The sequence below is a fragment of the Lactuca virosa genome, chromosome 1 (assembly GCF_052849685.1).
Source record: "Lactuca virosa cultivar CGN04683 chromosome 1, Lactuca_virosa_CGN04683_v6, whole genome shotgun sequence".
Lineage (NCBI taxonomy): Eukaryota > Viridiplantae > Streptophyta > Magnoliopsida > Asterales > Asteraceae > Lactuca > Lactuca virosa.
In genome coordinates this window covers 262019397-262036301 of record NC_136426.1, presented here as the reverse complement: position 1 = coordinate 262036301, position 16905 = coordinate 262019397, and the positions used below count along the sequence as shown (strand labels likewise).

Below are 16905 nucleotides of genomic sequence, written 5' to 3'. Positions count from 1 at the left end.
GCATAGAAATAGCAAGAAAGAAAAAAAAAACAAAAAAAAACCGCACGTAAAATCTAAAAAAACGCAAACGGACAACGAAAAAGGGGGGTGCAACACGAGGACTTCCCATGGGGTCACCCATCCTAGTACTACTCTCGCCCAAGCACGCTTAACTGCGGAGTTCTGATGGGATCCGGTGCATTAGTGCTCGTATGATCGCACCCGAAATACTATCCATGCTTATTGCTTTTATGTCTTAAAAGACGCAGAACCTCCTTTGTTTTCGTACGCGAGGCGTGGGACCCACGTGACCGATCAGCTCCGTTCCAAAAATACGAAGACCATCAACCATGAAGCGGAGGCCACCCGAGCATAGAAATAGCAAGAAAGAAAAAAAAAACAAAAAAAAACCGCACGTAAAATCTAAAAAAACGCAAACGGACAACAAAAAAGGGGGGTGCAACACGAGGACTTCCCATGGGGTCACCCATCCTAGTACTACTCTCGCCCAAGCACGCTTAACTGCGGAGTTCTGATGGGATCCGGTGCATTAGTGCTGGTATGATCGCACCCGAAATACTGTCCATGCTTATTGCTTGTATGTCTTAAAAGACACAGAACCTCCTTTGTTTTCGTACGCGAGGCGTGGGACCCACGTGACCGATCGGCTCCGTTCCAAAAATACGAAGACCATGAACCATGAAACGGAGGCCACCCGAGCATAGAAATAGCAAGGAAAAAAAACAAAAAAAAACCGCACGTAAAATCAAAAAAAACGCAAACGGACAACGAAAAAAGGGGGGTGCAACACGAGGACTTACCAGGGGGTCACCCATCCTAGTACTACTCTCGCCCAAGCACGCTTAACTGCGGAGTTCTGATGGGATCCGGTGCATTAGCGCTGGTATGATCGCACCCGAAATACTATCCATGCTTATTGCTTTTATGTCTTAAAAGACGCAGAACCTCCTTTGTTTTCGTACGCGAGGCGTGGGACCCATGTGACCGATCGGCTCCGTTCCAAAAATACGAAAACCTTCAACCATGAAGCGGAGGCCACCCGAGCATAGAAATAGCAAGAAAGAAAAAAAAACCGCACGTGAAATCTAAAAAAACGCAAACGGACAACGAAAAAGGGGGGTGCAACACGAGGACTTCCCAGGGGGTCACCCATCCTAGTACTACTCTCGCCCAAGCACGCTTAACTGCGGAGTTCTGATGGGATCCGGTGAATTAGTGCTGGTATGATCGCACCCGAAATACTATCCATGCTTATTGCTTGTATGTCTTAAAAGACGCAGAACCTCCTTTGTTTTCGTACGCGAGGCGTGGGACCCACGTGACCGATCGGCTCCGTTCCAAAAATACGAAGACCATGAACCATGAAACGAAGGTCACCCGAGCACAGAAATAGCAAGAAAGAAAAAAAAACAAAAAAAAACCGCACGTAAAATCTAAAAAAACGCAAACGGACAACGAAAAAGGGGGGTGCAACACGAGGACTTCCCAGGGGTCACCCATCCTAGTACTACTCTCGCCCAAGCACGCTTAACTGCGGAGTTCTGATGGGATCCGATGCATTAGTGCTGGTATGATCGCACCCGAAATACTATCCATGCTTATTGCTTGTATGTCTTAAAAGACGCAGAACCTCCTTTGTTTTCGTACGCGAGGCGTGGGACCCACGCGACAGATCGGCTCCGTTCCAAAAATACGAAAACCTTCAACCATGAAGCGGAGGCCACCCGAGCATAGAAATAGCAAGAAAGAAAAAAAAACCGCACGTGAAATCTAAAAAAACGCAAACGGACAACGAAAAAGGGGGTGCAACACGAGGACTTCCCAGGGGGTCACCCATCCTAGTACTACTCTCGCCCAAGCACGCTTAACTGCGGAGTTCTGATGGGATCCGGTGCATTAGTGTTGGTATGATAGCACCCAAAATACTATCCATGCTTATTGCTTTTATGTCTTAAAAGACGCAGAACCTCCTTTGTTTTCGTACGCGAGGCGTGGGATCCACGTGACCGATCGGCTCCGTTCCAAAAATACGAAAACCTTCAACCATGAAGCGGAGGCCACCCGAGCATAGAAATAGCAAGAAAGAAAAAAAAACCGCACGTGAAATCTAAAAAAACGCAAACGGACAACGAAAAAGGGGGGTGCAACACGAGGACTTCCCAGGGGGTCACCCATCCTAGTACTACTCTCGCCCAAGCACGCTTAACTGCGGAGTTCTGATGGGATCCGGTGCATTAGTGCTGGTATGATCGCACCGGAAATACTATCCATGCTTATTGCTTTTATGTCTTAAAAGATGCAGAACCTCCTTTGTTTTCGTACGCGAGGCGTGGGACCCACGTGACCGATCAGCTCCGTTCCAAAAATACGAAGACCATCAACCATGAAGCGGAGCCCACCCGAGCATAGAAATAGCAAGAAAGAAAAAAAAAAAAAAAACCGCACGTAAAATCTAAAAAAACGCAAACGGACAACGAAAAAGGGGGGTGCAACACGAGGACTTCCCATGGGGTCACCCATCCTAGTACTACTCTCGCCCAAGCACGCTTAACTGCGGAGTTCTGATGGGATCCGGTGCATTAGTGCTGGTATGATCGCACCCGAAATACTGTCCATGCTTATTGCTTGTATGTCTTAAAAGACACAGAACCTCCTTTGTTTTCGTACGCGAGGCGTGGGACCCACGTGACCGATCGGCTCCGTTCCAAAAATACGAAGACCATGAACCATGAAACGGAGGCCACCCGAGCATAGAAATAGCAAGGAAAAAAAACAAAAAAAAACCGCACGTATAATCTAAAAAAACGCAAACGGACAACGAAAAAAGGGGGGTGCAACACGAGGACTTACCAGGGGGTCACCCATCCTAGTACTACTCTCGCCCAAGCACGCTTAACTGCGGAGTTCTGATGGGATCCGGTGCATTAGCGCTGGTATGATCGCACCCGAAATACTATCCATGCTTATTGCTTTTATGTCTTAAAAGACGCAGAACCTCCTTTGTTTTCGTACGCGAGGCGTGGAACCCACGTGACCGATCGGCTCCGTTCCAAAAATACGAAAACCATCAACCATGAAGCGGAGGCCACCCGAGCATAGAAATAGCAAGAAAGAAAAAAAAAACAAAAAAAAACCGCACGTAAAATCTAAAAAAACGCAAACGGACAACGAAAAAGGGGGGTGCAACACGAGGACTTCCCATGGGGTCACCCATCCTAGTACTACTCTCGCCCAAGCACGCTTAACTGCGGAGTTCTGATGGGATCCGGTGCGTTAGTGCTGGTATGATCGCACCCGAAATACTATCCATGCTTATTGCTTGTATGTCTTAAAAGACGCAGAACCTCCATTGTTTTCGTACGCGAGGCGTGGGACCCACGTGACCGATCGGCTTCGTTCCAAAAATACGAAGACCATGAACCATGAAACGAAGGCCACCCGAGCATAGAAATAGCAAGAAAGAAAAAAAAAACAAAAAAAAACCGCACGTAAAATCTAAAAAAACGCAAACGGACAACGAAAAAGGGGGGTGCAACACGAGGACTTCCCAGGGGGTCACCCATCCTAGTACTACTCTCGCCCAAGCACGCTTAACTGCGGAGTTCTGATGGGATCCGGTGCATTAGTGCTGGTATGATCGCACCCGAAATACTATCCATGCTTATTGCTTGTATGTCTTAAAAGACGCAGAACCTTCTTTGTTTTCGTACGCGAGGCGTGGGACCCACGTGACCGATCAGCTCCGTTCCAAAAATACGAAGACCATCAACCATGAAGCGGAGGCCACCCGAGCATAGAAATAGCAAGAAAGAAAAAAAAACAAAAAAAAACCGCACGTAAAATCTAAAAAAACGCAAACGGACAACAAAAAAGGGGGGTGCAACACGAGGACTTCCCATGGGGTCACCCATCCTAGTACTACTCTCGCCCAAGCACGCTTAACTGCGGAGTTCTGATGGGATCCGGTGCATTAGTGCTGGTATGATCGCACCCGAAATACTGTCCATGCTTATTGCTTGTATGTCTTAAAAGACACAGAACCTCCTTTGTTTTCGTACGCGAGGCGTGGGACCCACGTGACCGATCGGCTCCGTTCCAAAAATACGAAGACCATGAACCATGAAACGGAGGCCACCCGAGCATAGAAATAGCAAGGAAAAAAAACAAAAAAAAACCGCACGTAAAATCTAAAAAAACGCAAACGGACAACGAAAAAAGGGGGGTGCAACACGAGGACTTACCAGGGGGTCACCCATCCTAGTACTACTCTCGCCCAAGCACGCTTAACTGCGGAGTTCTGATGGGATCCGGTGCATTAGCGCTGGTATGATCGCACCCGAAATACTATCCATGCTTATTGCTTTTCTGTCTTAAAAGACGCAGAACCTCCTTTGTTTTCGTACGCGAGGCGTGGAACCCACGTGACCGATCGGCTCCGTTCCAAAAATACGAAAACCATCAACCATGAAGCGGAGGCCACCCGAGCATAGAAATAGCAAGAAAGAAAAAAAAACAAAAAAAAACCGCACGTAAAATCTAAAAAAACGCAAACGGACAACGAAAAAGGGGGGTGCAACACGAGGACTTCCCAGGGGGTCACCCATCCTAGTACTACTCTCGCCCAAGCACGCTTCACTGCGGAGTTCTGATTGGATCCGGTGCATTAGTGCTGGTATGATCGCACCCGAAATACTATCCATGCTTATTGCTTGTATGTCTTAAAAGACGCAGAACCTCCTTTGTTTTCGTACGCGAGGCGTGGGACCCACGTGACCGATCAGCTCCGTTCCAAAAATACGAAGACCATCAACCATGAAGCGGAGGCCACCCGAGCATAGAAATAGCAAGAAAGAAAAAAAAACAAAAAAAAACCGCACGTAAAATCTAAAAAAACGCAAACGGACAACGAAAAAGGGGGGTGCAACACGAGGACTTCCCATGGGGTCACCCATCCTAGTACTACTCTCGCCCAAGCACGCTTAACTGCGGAGTTCTGATGGGATCCGGTGCATTAGTGGTGGTATAATCGCACCCGAAATACTGTCCAGGCTTATTGCTTGTATGTCTTAAAAGACACAGAACCTCCTTTGTTTTCGTACGCGAGGCGTGGGACCCACGTGACCGATCGGCTCCGATCCAAAAATACGAAGACCATGAACCATGAAACGGAGGCCACCCGAGCATAGAAATAGCAAGAAAAAAAAAACAAAAAAAAACCGCACGTAAAATCTAAAAAAACGCAAACGGACAACGAAAAAGGGGGGGTGCAACACGAGGACTTCCCAGGGGGTCACCCATCCTAGTACTATTCTCGCCCAAGCACGCTTGACTGCGGAGTTCTGATGGGATCCGGTGCATTAGTGCTGGTATGATCGCACCCGAAATACTATCCATGCTTATTGCTTTTATGTCTTAAAAGACGCAGAACCTCCTTTGTTTTCGTACGCGAGACGTGGGACCCACGTGACCGATCGGCTCCGTTCCAAAAATACGAAAACCATCAACCATGAAGCGGTGGCCACCCGAGCATAGAAATAGCAAGAAAGAAAAAAAAACCGCACGTAAAATCTAAAAAAACGCAAACGGGCAACGAAAAAGGGGGGGGGGTGCAACACAAGGACTTCCCAGGGGGTCACCCATCCTAGTACTACTCTCGCCCAAGTACGCTTAACTGCGGAGTTCTGATGGGATCCGGTGCATTAGTGCTCGTATGATAGCACCCAAAATACTATCCATGCTTATTGCTTTTATGTCTTAAAAGACGCAGAACCTCCTTTGTTTTCGTACGCGAGGCGTGGGACCCACGTGACCGATCGGCTCCGTTCCAAAAATACGAAAACCTTCAACCATGAAGCGGAGGCCACCCGAGCATAGAAATAGCAAGAAAGAAAAAAAAACCGCACGTGAAATCTAAAAAAACGCAAACGGACAACGAAAAGGGGGGTGCAACACGAGGACTTCCCAGGGGGTCACCCATCCTAGTACTACTCTCGCCCAAGCACGCTTAACTGCGGAGTTCTGATGGGATCCGGTGCATTAGTGCTGGTATGATCGCACCCGAAATACTGTCCATGCTTATTGCTTGTATGTCTTAAAAGACACAGAACCTCCTTTGTTTTCGTACGCGAGGCGTGGGACCCACGTGACCGATCGGCTCCGTTCCAAAAATACGAAGACCATGAACCATGAAACGGAGGCCACCCGAGCATAGAAATAGCAAGAAAGAAAAAAAAACAAAAAAAAACCGCACGTAAAATCTAAAAAAACGCAAACGGACAACAAAAAAGGGGGGTGCAACACGAGGACTTCCCATGGGGTCACCCATCCTAGTACTACTCTCGCCCAAGCACGCTTAACTGCGGAGTTCTGATGGGATCCGGTGCATTAGTGCTGGTATGATCGCACCCGAAATACTGTCCATGCTTATTGCTTGTATGTCTTAAAAGACACAGAACCTCCTTTGTTTTCGTACGCGAGGCGTGGGACCCACGTGACCGATCGGCTCCGTTCCAAAAATACGAAGACCATGAACCATGAAACGGAGGCCACCCGAGCATAGAAATAGCAAGGAAAAAAAACAAAAAAAAACCGCACGTAAAATCTAAAAAAACGCAAACGGACAACGAAAAAAGGGGGGTGCAACACGAGGACTTACCAGGGGGTCACCCATCCTAGTACTACTCTCGCCCAAGCACGCTTAACTGCGGAGTTCTGATGGGATCCGGTGCATTAGCGCTGGTATGATCGCACCCGAAATACTATCCATGCTTATTGCTTTTATGTCTTAAAAGACGCAGAACCTCCTTTGTTTTCGTACGCGAGGCGTGGAACCCACGTGACCGATCGGCTCCGTTCCAAAAATACGAAAACCATCAACCATGAAGCGGAGGCCACCCGAGCATAGAAATAGCAAGAAAGAAAAAAAAAACAAAAAAAACCGCACGTAAAATCTAAAAAAACGCAAACGGACAACGAAAAAGGGGGGTGCAACACGAGGACTTCCCAGGGGGTCACCCATCCTAGTACTACTCTCGCCCAAGCACGCTTAACTGCGGAGTTCTGATGGGATCCGGTGCGTTAGTGCTGGTATGATCGCACCCGAAATACTATCCATGCTTATTGCTTGTATGTCTTAAAAGACGCAGAACCTCCATTGTTTTCGTACGCGAGGCGTGGGACCCACGTGACCGATCGGCTTCGTTCCAAAAATACGAAGACCATGAACCATGAAACGAAGGCCACCCGAGCATAGAAATAGCAAGAAAGAAAAAAAAACAAAAAAAAACCGCACGTAAAATCTAAAAAAACGCAAACGGACAACGAAAAAGGGGGGTGCAACACGAGGACTTCCCAGGGGGTCACCCATCCTAGTACTACTCTCGCCCAAGCACGCTTAACTGCGGAGTTCTGATGGGATCCGGTGCATTAGTGCTGGTATGATCGCACCCGAAATACTATCCATGCTTATTGCTTGTATGTCTTAAAAGACGCAGAACCTTCTTTGTTTTCGTACGCGAGGCGTGGGACCCACGTGACCGATCAGCTCCGTTCCAAAAATACGAAGACCATCAACCATGAAGCGGAGGCCACCCGAGCATAGAAATAGCAAGAAAGAAAAAAAAAACAAAAAAAAACCGCACGTAAAATCTAAAAAAACGCAAACGGACAACAAAAAAGGGGGGTGCAACACGAGGACTTCCCATGGGGTCACCCATCCTAGTACTACTCTCGCCCAAGCACGCTTAACTGCGGAGTTCTGATGGGATCCGGTGCATTAGTGCTGGTATGATCGCACCCGAAATACTGTCCATGCTTATTGCTTGTATGTCTTAAAAGACACAGAACCTCCTTTGTTTTCGTACGCGAGGCGTGGGACCCACGTGACCGATCGGCTCCGTTCCAAAAATACGAAGACCATGAACCATGAAACGGAGGCCACCCGAGCATAGAAATAGCAAGGAAAAAAAACAAAAAAAAACCGCACGTAAAATCTAAAAAAACGCAAACGGACAACGAAAAAAGGGGGGTGCAACACGAGGACTTACCAGGGGGTCACCCATCCTAGTACTACTCTCGCCCAAGCACGCTTAACTGCGGAGTTCTGATGGGATCCAGTGCATTAGCGCTGGTATGATCGCACCCGAAATACTATCCATGCTTATTGCTTTTCTGTCTTAAAAGACGCAGAACCTCCTTTGTTTTCGTACGCGAGGCGTGGAACCCACGTGACCGATCGGCTCCGTTCCAAAAATACGAAAACCATCAACCATGAAGCGGAGGCCACCCGAGCATAGAAATAGCAAGAAAGAAAAAAAAACAAAAAAAAACCGCACGTAAAATCTAAAAAAACGCAAACGGACAACGAAAAAGGGGGGTGCAACACGAGGACTTCCCAGGGGGTCACCCATCCTAGTACTACTCTCGCGCAAGCACGCTTAACTGCGGAGTTCTGATGGGATCCGGTGCATTAGTGCTGGTATGATCGCACCCGAAATACTATCCATGCTTATTGCTTGTATGTCTTAAAAGACGCAGAACCTCCTTTGTTTTCGTACGCGAGGCGTGGGACCCACGTGACCGATCAGCTCCGTTCCAAAAATACGAAGACCATCAACCATGAAGCGGAGGCCACCCGAGCATAGAAATAGCAAGAAAGAAAAAAAAACAAAAAAAAACCGCACGTAAAATCTAAAAAAACGCAAACGGACAACGAAAAAGGGGGGTGCAACACGAGGACTTCCCATGGGGTCACCCATCCTAGTACTACTCTCGCCCAAGCACGCTTAACTGCGGAGTTCTGATGGGATCCGGTGCATTAGTGTTGGTATAATCGCACCCGAAATACTGTCCATGCTTATTGCTTGTATGTCTTAAAAGACACAGAACCTCCTTTGTTTTCGTACGCGAGGCGTGGGACCCACGTGACCGATCGGCTCCGATCCAAAAATACGAAGACCATGAACCATGAAACGGAGGCCACCCGAGCATAGAAATAGCAAGAAAAAAAAAACAAAAAAAAACCGCACGTAAAATCTAAAAAAACGCAAACGGACAACGAAAAAGGGGGGGTGCAACACGAGGACTTCCCAGGGGGTCACCCATCCTAGTACTATTCTCGCCCAAGCACGCTTGACTGCGGAGTTCTGATGGGATCCGGTGCATTAGTGCTGGTATGATCGCACCCGAAATACTATCCATGCTTATTGCTTTTATGTCTTAAAAGACGCAGAACCTCCTTTGTTTTCGTACGCGAGACGTGGGACCCACGTGACCGATCGGCTCCGTTCCAAAAATACGAAAACCATCAACCATGAAGCGGTGGCCACCCGAGCATAGAAATAGCAAGAAAGAAAAAAAAACCGCACGTAAAATCTAAAAAAACGCAAACGGGCAACGAAAAAGGGGGGGGGGGTGCAACACAAGGACTTCCCAGGGGGTCACCCATCCTAGTACTACTCTCGCCCAAGCACGCTTAACTGCGGAGTTCTGATGGGATCCGGTGCATTAGTGCTGGTATGATAGCACCCGAAATACTATCCATGCTTATTGCTTTTATGTCTTAAAAGACGCAGAACCTCCTTTGTTTTCGTACGCGAGGCGTGGGACCCACGTGACCGATCAGCTCCGTTCCAAAAATACGAAGACCATCAACCATGAAGCGGAGGCCACCCGAGCATAGAAATAGCAAGAAAGAAAAAAAAAACAAAAAAAAACCGCACGTAAAATCTAAAAAAACGCAAACGGACAACAAAAAAGGGGGGGTGCAACACGAGGACTTCCCATGGGGTCACCCATCCTAGTACTACTCTCGCCCAAGCACGCTTAACTGCGGAGTTCTGATGGGATCCGGTGCATTAGTGCTGGTATGATCGCACCCGAAATACTGTCCATGCTTATTGCTTGTATGTCTTAAAAGACACAGAACCTCCTTTGTTTTCGTACGCGAGGCGTGGGACCCACGTGACCGATCGGCTCCGTTCCAAAAATACGAAGACCATGAACCATGAAACGGAGGCCACCCGAGCATAGAAATAGCAAGGAAAAAAAACAAAAAAAAACCGCACGTAAAATCTAAAAAAACGCAAACGGACAACGAAAAAAGGGGGGTGCAACACGAGGACTTACCAGGGGGTCACCCATCCTAGTACTACTCTCGCCCAAGCACGCTTAACTGCGGAGTTCTGATGGGATCCGGTGCATTAGCGCTGGTATGATCGCACCCGAAATACTATCCATGCTTATTGCTTTTATGTCTTAAAAGACGCAGAACCTCCTTTGTTTTCGTACGCGAGGCGTGGAACCCACGTGACCGATCGGCTCCGTTCCAAAAATACGAAAACCATCAACCATGAAGCGGAGGCCACCCGAGCATAGAAATAGGAAGAAAGAAAAAAAAACAAAAAAAGACCGCACGTAAAATCTAAAAAAACGCAAACGGACAACGAAAAAGGGGGGTGCAACACGAGGACTTCCCAGGGGGTCACCCATCCTAGTACTACTCTCGCCCAAGCACGCTTAACTGCGGAGTTCTGATGGGATCCGGTGCGTTAGTGCTGGTATGATCGCACCCAAAATACTATCCATGCTTATTGCTTGTATGTCTTAAAAGACGCAGAACCTCCATTGTTTTCGTACGCGAGGCGTGGGACCCACGTGACCGATCGGCTTCGTTCCAAAAATACGAAGACCATGAACCATGAAACGAAGGCCACCCGAGCATAGAAATAGCAAGAAAGAAAAAAAAAACAAAAAAAAACCGCACGTAAAATCTAAAAAAACGCAAACGGACAACGAAAAAGGGGGGTGCAACACGAGGACTTCCCAGGGGGTCACCCATCCTAGTACTACTCTCGCCCAAGCACGCTTAACTGCGGAGTTCTGATGGGATCCGGTGCATTAGCGCTGGTATGATCGCACCCGAAATACTATCCATGCTTATTGCTTTTATGTCTTAAAAGACGCAGAACCTCCTTTGTTTTCGTACGCGAGGCGTGGAACCCACGTGACCGATCGGCTCCGTTCCAAAAATACGAAAACCATCAACCATGAAGCGGAGGCCACCCGAGCATAGAAATAGCAAGAAAGAAAAAAAAAACAAAAAAAAACCGCACGTAAAATCTAAAAAAACGCAAACGGACAACGAAAAAGGGGGGTGCAACACGAGGACTTCCCATGGGGTCACCCATCCTAGTACTACTCTCGCCCAAGCACGCTTAACTGCGGAGTTCTGATGGGATCCGGTGCGTTAGTGCTGGTATGATCGCACCCGAAATACTATCCATGCTTATTGCTTGTATGTCTTAAAAGACGCAGAACCTCCATTGTTTTCGTACGCGAGGCGTGGGACCCACGTGACCGATCGGCTTCGTTCCAAAAATACGAAGACCATGAACCATGAAACGAAGGCCACCCGAGCATAGAAATAGCAAGAAAGAAAAAAAAAACAAAAAAAAACCGCACGTAAAATCTAAAAAAACGCAAACGGACAACGAAAAAGGGGGGTGCAACACGAGGACTTCCCAGGGGGTCACCCATCCTAGTACTACTCTCGCCCAAGCACGCTTAACTGCGGAGTTCTGATGGGATCCGGTGCATTAGTGCTGGTATGATCGCACCCGAAATACTATCCATGCTTATTGCTTGTATGTCTTAAAAGACGCAGAACCTTCTTTGTTTTCGTACGCGAGGCGTGGGACCCACGTGACCGATCAGCTCCGTTCCAAAAATACGAAGACCATCAACCATGAAGCGGAGGCCACCCGAGCATAGAAATAGCAAGAAAGAAAAAAAAACAAAAAAAAACCGCACGTAAAATCTAAAAAAACGCAAACGGACAACAAAAAAGGGGGGTGCAACACGAGGACTTCCCATGGGGTCACCCATCCTAGTACTACTCTCGCCCAAGCACGCTTAACTGCGGAGTTCTGATGGGATCCGGTGCATTAGTGCTGGTATGATCGCACCCGAAATACTGTCCATGCTTATTGCTTGTATGTCTTAAAAGACACAGAACCTCCTTTGTTTTCGTACGCGAGGCGTGGGACCCACGTGACCGATCGGCTCCGTTCCAAAAATACGAAGACCATGAACCATGAAACGGAGGCCACCCGAGCATAGAAATAGCAAGGAAAAAAAACAAAAAAAAACCGCACGTAAAATCTAAAAAAACGCAAACGGACAACGAAAAAAGGGGGTGCAACACGAGGACTTACCAGGGGGTCACCCATCCTAGTACTACTCTCGCCCAAGCACGCTTAACTGCGGAGTTCTGATGGGATCCGGTGCATTAGCGCTGGTATGATCGCACCCGAAATACTATCCATGCTTATTGCTTTTCTGTCTTAAAAGACGCAGAACCTCCTTTGTTTTCGTACGCGAGGCGTGGAACCCACGTGACCGATCGGCTCCGTTCCAAAAATACGAAAACCATCAACCATGAAGCGGAGGCCACCCGAGCATAGAAATAGCAAGAAAGAAAAAAAAACAAAAAAAAACCGCACGTAAAATCTAAAAAAACGCAAACGGACAACGAAAAAGGGGGGTGCAACACGAGGACTTCCCAGGGGGTCACCCATCCTAGTACTACTCTCGCCCAAGCACGCTTCACTGCGGAGTTCTGATGGGATCCGGTGCATTAGTGCTGGTATGATCGCACCCGAAATACTATCCATGCTTATTGCTTGTATGTCTTAAAAGACGCAGAACCTCCTTTGTTTTCGTACGCGAGGCGTGGGACCCACGTGACCGATCAGCTCCGTTCCAAAAATACGAAGACCATCAACCATGAAGCGGAGGCCACCCGAGCATAGAAATAGCAAGAAAGAAAAAAAAACAAAAAAAAACCGCACGTAAAATCTAAAAAAACGCAAACGGACAACGAAAAAGGGGGGTGCAACACGAGGACTTCCCATGGGGTCACCCATCCTAGTACTACTCTCGCCCAAGCACGCTTAACTGCGGAGTTCTGATGGGATCCGGTGCATTAGTGGTGGTATAATCGCACCCGAAATACTGTCCATGCTTATTGCTTGTATGTCTTAAAAGACACAGAACCTCCTTTGTTTTCGTACGCGAGGCGTGGGACCCACGTGACCGATCGGCTCCGATCCAAAAATACGAAGACCATGAACCATGAAACGGAGGCCACCCGAGCATAGAAATAGCAAGAAAAAAAAAACAAAAAAAAACCGCACGTAAAATCTAAAAAAACGCAAACGGACAACGAAAAAGGGGGGGTGCAACACGAGGACTTCCCAGGGGGTCACCCATCCTAGTACTATTCTCGCCCAAGCACGCTTGACTGCGGAGTTCTGATGGGATCCGGTGCATTAGTGCTGGTATGATCGCACCCGAAATACTATCCATGCTTATTGCTTTTATGTCTTAAAAGACGCAGAACCTCCTTTGTTTTCGTACGCGAGACGTGGGACCCACGTGACCGATCGGCTCCGTTCCAAAAATACGAAAACCATCAACCATGAAGCGGTGGCCACCCGAGCATAGAAATAGCAAGAAAGAAAAAAAAACCGCACGTAAAATCTAAAAAAACGCAAACGGGCAACGAAAAAGGGGGGGGGGTGCAACACAAGGACTTCCCAGGGGGTCACCCATCCTAGTACTACTCTCGCCCAAGCACGCTTAACTGCGGAGTTCTGATGGGATCCGGTGCATTAGTGCTCGTATGATAGCACCCAAAATACTATCCATGCTTATTGCTTTTATGTCTTAAAAGACGCAGAACCTCCTTTGTTTTCGTACGCGAGGCGTGGGACCCACGTGACCGATCGGCTCCGTTCCAAAAATACGAAAACCTTCAACCATGAAGCGGAGGCCACCCGAGCATAGAAATAGCAAGAAAGAAAAAAAAACCGCACGTGAAATCTAAAAAAACGCAAACGGACAACGAAAAGGGGGGTGCAACACGAGGACTTCCCAGGGGGTCACCCATCCTAGTACTACTCTCGCCCAAGCACGCTTAACTGCGGAGTTCTGATGGGATCCGGTGCATTAGTGCTGGTATGATCGCACCCGAAATACTGTCCATGCTTATTGCTTGTATGTCTTAAAAGACACAGAACCTCCTTTGTTTTCGTACGCGAGGCGTGGGACCCACGTGACCGATCGGCTCCGTTCCAAAAATACGAAGACCATGAACCATGAAACGGAGGCCACCCGAGCATAGAAATAGCAAGAAAGAAAAAAAAACAAAAAAAAACCGCACGTAAAATCTAAAAAAACGCAAACGGACAACAAAAAAGGGGGGGGGGCAACACGAGGACTTCCCATGGGGTCACCCATCCTAGTACTACTCTCGCCCAAGCACGCTTAACTGCGGAGTTCTGATGGGATCCGGTGCATTAGTGCTGGTATGATCGCACCCGAAATACTGTCCATGCTTATTGCTTGTATGTCTTAAAAGACACAGAACCTCCTTTGTTTTCGTACGCGAGGCGTGGGACCCACGTGACCGATCGGCTCCGTTCCAAAAATACGAAGACCATGAACCATGAAACGGAGGCCACCCGAGCATAGAAATAGCAAGGAAAAAAAACAAAAAAAAACCGCACGTAAAATCTAAAAAAACGCAAACGGACAACGAAAAAAGGGGGGTGCAACACGAGGACTTACCAGGGGGTCACCCATCCTAGTACTACTCTCGCCCAAGCACGCTTAACTGCGGAGTTCTGATGGGATCCGGTGCATTAGCGCTGGTATGATCGCACCCGAAATACTATCCATGCTTATTGCTTTTATGTCTTAAAAGACGCAGAACCTCCTTTGTTTTCGTACGCGAGGCGTGGAACCCACGTGACCGATCGGCTCCGTTCCAAAAATACGAAAACCATCAACCATGAAGCGGAGGCCACCCGAGCATAGAAATAGCAAGAAAGAAAAAAAAAACAAAAAAAAACCGCACGTAAAATCTAAAAAAACGCAAACGGACAACGAAAAAGGGGGGTGCAACACGAGGACTTCCCAGGGGGTCACCCATCCTAGTACTACTCTCGCCCAAGCACGCTTAACTGCGGAGTTCTGATGGGATCCGGTGCGTTAGTGCTGGTATGATCGCACCCGAAATACTATCCATGCTTATTGCTTGTATGTCTTAAAAGACGCAGAACCTCCATTGTTTTCGTACGCGAGGCGTGGGACCCACGTGACCGATCGGCTTCGTTCCAAAAATACGAAGACCATGAACCATGAAACGAAGGCCACCCGAGCATAGAAATAGCAAGAAAGAAAAAAAAACAAAAAAAAACCGCACGTAAAATCTAAAAAAACGCAAACGGACAACGAAAAAGGGGGGTGCAACACGAGGACTTCCCAGGGGGTCACCCATCCTAGTACTACTCTCGCCCAAGCACGCTTAACTGCGGAGTTCTGATGGGATCCGGTGCATTAGTGCTGGTATGATCGCACCCGAAATACTATCCATGCTTATTGCTTGTATGTCTTAAAAGACGCAGAACCTTCTTTGTTTTCGTACGCGAGGCGTGGGACCCACGTGACCGATCAGCTCCGTTCCAAAAATACGAAGACCATCAACCATGAAGCGGAGGCCACCCGAGCATAGAAATAGCAAGAAAGAAAAAAAAAACAAAAAAAAACCGCACGTAAAATCTAAAAAAACGCAAACGGACAACAAAAAAGGGGGGGTGCAACACGAGGACTTCCCATGGGGTCACCCATCCTAGTACTACTCTCGCCCAAGCACGCTTAACTGCGGAGTTCTGATGGGATCCGGTGCATTAGTGCTGGTATGATCGCACCCGAAATACTGTCCATGCTTATTGCTTGTATGTCTTAAAAGACACAGAACCTCCTTTGTTTTCGTACGCGAGGCGTGGGACCCACGTGACCGATCGGCTCCGTTCCAAAAATACGAAGACCATGAACCATGAAACGGAGGCCACCCGAGCATAGAAATAGCAAGGAAAAAAAACAAAAAAAAACCGCACGTAAAATCTAAAAAAACGCAAACGGACAACGAAAAAAGGGGGGTGCAACACGAGGACTTACCAGGGGGTCACCCATCCTAGTACTACTCTCGCCCAAGCACGCTTAACTGCGGAGTTCTGATGGGATCCGATGCATTAGCGCTGGTATGATCGCACCCGAAATACTATCCATGCTTATTGCTTTTCTGTCTTAAAAGACGCAGAACCTCCTTTGTTTTCGTACGCGAGGCGTGGAACCCACGTGACCGATCGGCTCCGTTCCAAAAATACGAAAACCATCAACCATGAAGCGGAGGCCACCCGAGCATAGAAATAGCAAGAAAGAAAAAAAAACAAAAAAAAACCGCACGTAAAATCTAAAAAAACGCAAACGGACAACGAAAAAGGGGGGTGCAACACGAGGACTTCCCAGGGGGTCACCCATCCTAGTACTACTCTCGCGCAAGCACGCTTAACTGCGGAGTTCTGATGGGATCCGGTGCATTAGTGCTGGTATGATCGCACCCGAAATACTATCCATGCTTATTGCTTGTATGTCTTAAAAGACGCAGAACCTCCTTTGTTTTCGTACGCGAGGCGTGGGACCCACGTGACCGATCAGCTCCGTTCCAAAAATACGAAGACCATCAACCATGAAGCGGAGGCCACCCGAGCATAGAAATAGCAAGAAAGAAAAAAAAACAAAAAAAAACCGCACGTAAAATCTAAAAAAACGCAAACGGACAACGAAAAAGGGGGGTGCAACACGAGGACTTCCCATGGGGTCACCCATCCTAGTACTACTCTCGCCCAAGCACGCTTAACTGCGGAGTTCTGATGGGATCCGGTGCATTAGTGTTGGTATAATCGCACCCGAAATACTGTCCATGCTTATTGCTTGTATGTCTTAAAAGACACAGAACCTCCTTTGTTTTCGTACGCGAGGCGTGGGACCCACGTGACCGAT

General features: G+C 47.8%; 49 non-coding genes across 49 annotated transcripts; all 49 read right to left on the bottom strand.

Moving 5' to 3' along the window:
* Positions 1–84: 84 nt before the first annotated feature.
* Positions 85–203, bottom strand: LOC145144608 (5S ribosomal RNA). Its single transcript, XR_013725618.1, has one exon. It is a non-coding gene; the product is annotated as a 5S ribosomal RNA (ribosomal RNA).
* A 230-nt stretch (positions 204–433) lies between these two features.
* On the bottom strand, positions 434–552 carry LOC145152823 (5S ribosomal RNA). The gene has a single exon (XR_013733348.1). It is a non-coding gene; the product is annotated as a 5S ribosomal RNA (ribosomal RNA).
* Positions 553–778: 226 nt separating this feature from the next.
* Positions 779–897, bottom strand: LOC145146065 (5S ribosomal RNA). Its single transcript, XR_013727017.1, has one exon. It is a non-coding gene; the product is annotated as a 5S ribosomal RNA (ribosomal RNA).
* A 219-nt stretch (positions 898–1116) lies between these two features.
* LOC145154851 (5S ribosomal RNA) lies at positions 1117–1235 on the bottom strand. Its single transcript, XR_013735316.1, has one exon. It is a non-coding gene; the product is annotated as a 5S ribosomal RNA (ribosomal RNA).
* Positions 1236–1464: 229 nt separating this feature from the next.
* On the bottom strand, positions 1465–1582 carry LOC145146917 (5S ribosomal RNA). Its single transcript, XR_013727839.1, has one exon. It is a non-coding gene; the product is annotated as a 5S ribosomal RNA (ribosomal RNA).
* A 218-nt stretch (positions 1583–1800) lies between these two features.
* LOC145146773 (5S ribosomal RNA) lies at positions 1801–1919 on the bottom strand. The gene has a single exon (XR_013727701.1). It is a non-coding gene; the product is annotated as a 5S ribosomal RNA (ribosomal RNA).
* A 219-nt stretch (positions 1920–2138) lies between these two features.
* LOC145137174 (5S ribosomal RNA) lies at positions 2139–2257 on the bottom strand. The gene has a single exon (XR_013720931.1). It is a non-coding gene; the product is annotated as a 5S ribosomal RNA (ribosomal RNA).
* Positions 2258–2483: 226 nt separating this feature from the next.
* On the bottom strand, positions 2484–2602 carry LOC145152822 (5S ribosomal RNA). The gene has a single exon (XR_013733347.1). It is a non-coding gene; the product is annotated as a 5S ribosomal RNA (ribosomal RNA).
* Positions 2603–2828: 226 nt separating this feature from the next.
* Positions 2829–2947, bottom strand: LOC145146064 (5S ribosomal RNA). Its single transcript, XR_013727016.1, has one exon. It is a non-coding gene; the product is annotated as a 5S ribosomal RNA (ribosomal RNA).
* A 230-nt stretch (positions 2948–3177) lies between these two features.
* On the bottom strand, positions 3178–3296 carry LOC145153579 (5S ribosomal RNA). The gene has a single exon (XR_013734079.1). It is a non-coding gene; the product is annotated as a 5S ribosomal RNA (ribosomal RNA).
* Positions 3297–3526: 230 nt separating this feature from the next.
* LOC145155667 (5S ribosomal RNA) lies at positions 3527–3645 on the bottom strand. The gene has a single exon (XR_013736096.1). It is a non-coding gene; the product is annotated as a 5S ribosomal RNA (ribosomal RNA).
* Positions 3646–3874: 229 nt separating this feature from the next.
* On the bottom strand, positions 3875–3993 carry LOC145152821 (5S ribosomal RNA). Its single transcript, XR_013733346.1, has one exon. It is a non-coding gene; the product is annotated as a 5S ribosomal RNA (ribosomal RNA).
* Positions 3994–4219: 226 nt separating this feature from the next.
* LOC145146063 (5S ribosomal RNA) lies at positions 4220–4338 on the bottom strand. Its single transcript, XR_013727015.1, has one exon. It is a non-coding gene; the product is annotated as a 5S ribosomal RNA (ribosomal RNA).
* A 229-nt stretch (positions 4339–4567) lies between these two features.
* LOC145145775 (5S ribosomal RNA) lies at positions 4568–4686 on the bottom strand. The gene has a single exon (XR_013726733.1). It is a non-coding gene; the product is annotated as a 5S ribosomal RNA (ribosomal RNA).
* A 229-nt stretch (positions 4687–4915) lies between these two features.
* Positions 4916–5034, bottom strand: LOC145146796 (5S ribosomal RNA). The gene has a single exon (XR_013727723.1). It is a non-coding gene; the product is annotated as a 5S ribosomal RNA (ribosomal RNA).
* A 227-nt stretch (positions 5035–5261) lies between these two features.
* LOC145135398 (5S ribosomal RNA) lies at positions 5262–5380 on the bottom strand. The gene has a single exon (XR_013719843.1). It is a non-coding gene; the product is annotated as a 5S ribosomal RNA (ribosomal RNA).
* Positions 5381–5603: 223 nt separating this feature from the next.
* LOC145149679 (5S ribosomal RNA) lies at positions 5604–5722 on the bottom strand. Its single transcript, XR_013730530.1, has one exon. It is a non-coding gene; the product is annotated as a 5S ribosomal RNA (ribosomal RNA).
* Positions 5723–5940: 218 nt separating this feature from the next.
* On the bottom strand, positions 5941–6059 carry LOC145155656 (5S ribosomal RNA). The gene has a single exon (XR_013736085.1). It is a non-coding gene; the product is annotated as a 5S ribosomal RNA (ribosomal RNA).
* A 229-nt stretch (positions 6060–6288) lies between these two features.
* On the bottom strand, positions 6289–6407 carry LOC145152820 (5S ribosomal RNA). Its single transcript, XR_013733345.1, has one exon. It is a non-coding gene; the product is annotated as a 5S ribosomal RNA (ribosomal RNA).
* A 226-nt stretch (positions 6408–6633) lies between these two features.
* On the bottom strand, positions 6634–6752 carry LOC145146061 (5S ribosomal RNA). The gene has a single exon (XR_013727014.1). It is a non-coding gene; the product is annotated as a 5S ribosomal RNA (ribosomal RNA).
* Positions 6753–6981: 229 nt separating this feature from the next.
* On the bottom strand, positions 6982–7100 carry LOC145152554 (5S ribosomal RNA). Its single transcript, XR_013733087.1, has one exon. It is a non-coding gene; the product is annotated as a 5S ribosomal RNA (ribosomal RNA).
* Positions 7101–7329: 229 nt separating this feature from the next.
* LOC145155645 (5S ribosomal RNA) lies at positions 7330–7448 on the bottom strand. The gene has a single exon (XR_013736074.1). It is a non-coding gene; the product is annotated as a 5S ribosomal RNA (ribosomal RNA).
* A 230-nt stretch (positions 7449–7678) lies between these two features.
* LOC145152819 (5S ribosomal RNA) lies at positions 7679–7797 on the bottom strand. The gene has a single exon (XR_013733344.1). It is a non-coding gene; the product is annotated as a 5S ribosomal RNA (ribosomal RNA).
* A 226-nt stretch (positions 7798–8023) lies between these two features.
* LOC145147670 (5S ribosomal RNA) lies at positions 8024–8142 on the bottom strand. Its single transcript, XR_013728566.1, has one exon. It is a non-coding gene; the product is annotated as a 5S ribosomal RNA (ribosomal RNA).
* Positions 8143–8371: 229 nt separating this feature from the next.
* Positions 8372–8490, bottom strand: LOC145145171 (5S ribosomal RNA). Its single transcript, XR_013726158.1, has one exon. It is a non-coding gene; the product is annotated as a 5S ribosomal RNA (ribosomal RNA).
* Positions 8491–8719: 229 nt separating this feature from the next.
* On the bottom strand, positions 8720–8838 carry LOC145146010 (5S ribosomal RNA). The gene has a single exon (XR_013726958.1). It is a non-coding gene; the product is annotated as a 5S ribosomal RNA (ribosomal RNA).
* A 227-nt stretch (positions 8839–9065) lies between these two features.
* LOC145135387 (5S ribosomal RNA) lies at positions 9066–9184 on the bottom strand. Its single transcript, XR_013719842.1, has one exon. It is a non-coding gene; the product is annotated as a 5S ribosomal RNA (ribosomal RNA).
* Positions 9185–9408: 224 nt separating this feature from the next.
* On the bottom strand, positions 9409–9527 carry LOC145143555 (5S ribosomal RNA). The gene has a single exon (XR_013724586.1). It is a non-coding gene; the product is annotated as a 5S ribosomal RNA (ribosomal RNA).
* A 231-nt stretch (positions 9528–9758) lies between these two features.
* Positions 9759–9877, bottom strand: LOC145152818 (5S ribosomal RNA). The gene has a single exon (XR_013733343.1). It is a non-coding gene; the product is annotated as a 5S ribosomal RNA (ribosomal RNA).
* Positions 9878–10103: 226 nt separating this feature from the next.
* Positions 10104–10222, bottom strand: LOC145146060 (5S ribosomal RNA). Its single transcript, XR_013727013.1, has one exon. It is a non-coding gene; the product is annotated as a 5S ribosomal RNA (ribosomal RNA).
* A 229-nt stretch (positions 10223–10451) lies between these two features.
* Positions 10452–10570, bottom strand: LOC145152553 (5S ribosomal RNA). The gene has a single exon (XR_013733086.1). It is a non-coding gene; the product is annotated as a 5S ribosomal RNA (ribosomal RNA).
* Positions 10571–10800: 230 nt separating this feature from the next.
* LOC145154233 (5S ribosomal RNA) lies at positions 10801–10919 on the bottom strand. Its single transcript, XR_013734716.1, has one exon. It is a non-coding gene; the product is annotated as a 5S ribosomal RNA (ribosomal RNA).
* A 230-nt stretch (positions 10920–11149) lies between these two features.
* On the bottom strand, positions 11150–11268 carry LOC145153578 (5S ribosomal RNA). Its single transcript, XR_013734078.1, has one exon. It is a non-coding gene; the product is annotated as a 5S ribosomal RNA (ribosomal RNA).
* A 230-nt stretch (positions 11269–11498) lies between these two features.
* Positions 11499–11617, bottom strand: LOC145155634 (5S ribosomal RNA). Its single transcript, XR_013736063.1, has one exon. It is a non-coding gene; the product is annotated as a 5S ribosomal RNA (ribosomal RNA).
* Positions 11618–11846: 229 nt separating this feature from the next.
* On the bottom strand, positions 11847–11965 carry LOC145152817 (5S ribosomal RNA). The gene has a single exon (XR_013733342.1). It is a non-coding gene; the product is annotated as a 5S ribosomal RNA (ribosomal RNA).
* A 225-nt stretch (positions 11966–12190) lies between these two features.
* On the bottom strand, positions 12191–12309 carry LOC145146059 (5S ribosomal RNA). Its single transcript, XR_013727012.1, has one exon. It is a non-coding gene; the product is annotated as a 5S ribosomal RNA (ribosomal RNA).
* A 229-nt stretch (positions 12310–12538) lies between these two features.
* On the bottom strand, positions 12539–12657 carry LOC145154468 (5S ribosomal RNA). Its single transcript, XR_013734940.1, has one exon. It is a non-coding gene; the product is annotated as a 5S ribosomal RNA (ribosomal RNA).
* Positions 12658–12886: 229 nt separating this feature from the next.
* Positions 12887–13005, bottom strand: LOC145146795 (5S ribosomal RNA). Its single transcript, XR_013727722.1, has one exon. It is a non-coding gene; the product is annotated as a 5S ribosomal RNA (ribosomal RNA).
* Positions 13006–13232: 227 nt separating this feature from the next.
* Positions 13233–13351, bottom strand: LOC145135376 (5S ribosomal RNA). Its single transcript, XR_013719840.1, has one exon. It is a non-coding gene; the product is annotated as a 5S ribosomal RNA (ribosomal RNA).
* Positions 13352–13574: 223 nt separating this feature from the next.
* On the bottom strand, positions 13575–13693 carry LOC145148158 (5S ribosomal RNA). Its single transcript, XR_013729055.1, has one exon. It is a non-coding gene; the product is annotated as a 5S ribosomal RNA (ribosomal RNA).
* Positions 13694–13911: 218 nt separating this feature from the next.
* LOC145155621 (5S ribosomal RNA) lies at positions 13912–14030 on the bottom strand. The gene has a single exon (XR_013736052.1). It is a non-coding gene; the product is annotated as a 5S ribosomal RNA (ribosomal RNA).
* A 231-nt stretch (positions 14031–14261) lies between these two features.
* Positions 14262–14380, bottom strand: LOC145137388 (5S ribosomal RNA). The gene has a single exon (XR_013721047.1). It is a non-coding gene; the product is annotated as a 5S ribosomal RNA (ribosomal RNA).
* Positions 14381–14606: 226 nt separating this feature from the next.
* On the bottom strand, positions 14607–14725 carry LOC145146058 (5S ribosomal RNA). The gene has a single exon (XR_013727011.1). It is a non-coding gene; the product is annotated as a 5S ribosomal RNA (ribosomal RNA).
* A 230-nt stretch (positions 14726–14955) lies between these two features.
* LOC145152551 (5S ribosomal RNA) lies at positions 14956–15074 on the bottom strand. Its single transcript, XR_013733084.1, has one exon. It is a non-coding gene; the product is annotated as a 5S ribosomal RNA (ribosomal RNA).
* A 229-nt stretch (positions 15075–15303) lies between these two features.
* On the bottom strand, positions 15304–15422 carry LOC145155610 (5S ribosomal RNA). The gene has a single exon (XR_013736041.1). It is a non-coding gene; the product is annotated as a 5S ribosomal RNA (ribosomal RNA).
* A 231-nt stretch (positions 15423–15653) lies between these two features.
* Positions 15654–15772, bottom strand: LOC145152816 (5S ribosomal RNA). Its single transcript, XR_013733341.1, has one exon. It is a non-coding gene; the product is annotated as a 5S ribosomal RNA (ribosomal RNA).
* Positions 15773–15998: 226 nt separating this feature from the next.
* Positions 15999–16117, bottom strand: LOC145148344 (5S ribosomal RNA). The gene has a single exon (XR_013729232.1). It is a non-coding gene; the product is annotated as a 5S ribosomal RNA (ribosomal RNA).
* A 229-nt stretch (positions 16118–16346) lies between these two features.
* On the bottom strand, positions 16347–16465 carry LOC145145170 (5S ribosomal RNA). Its single transcript, XR_013726157.1, has one exon. It is a non-coding gene; the product is annotated as a 5S ribosomal RNA (ribosomal RNA).
* A 229-nt stretch (positions 16466–16694) lies between these two features.
* LOC145146009 (5S ribosomal RNA) lies at positions 16695–16813 on the bottom strand. The gene has a single exon (XR_013726957.1). It is a non-coding gene; the product is annotated as a 5S ribosomal RNA (ribosomal RNA).
* Positions 16814–16905: the final 92 nt, after the last annotated feature.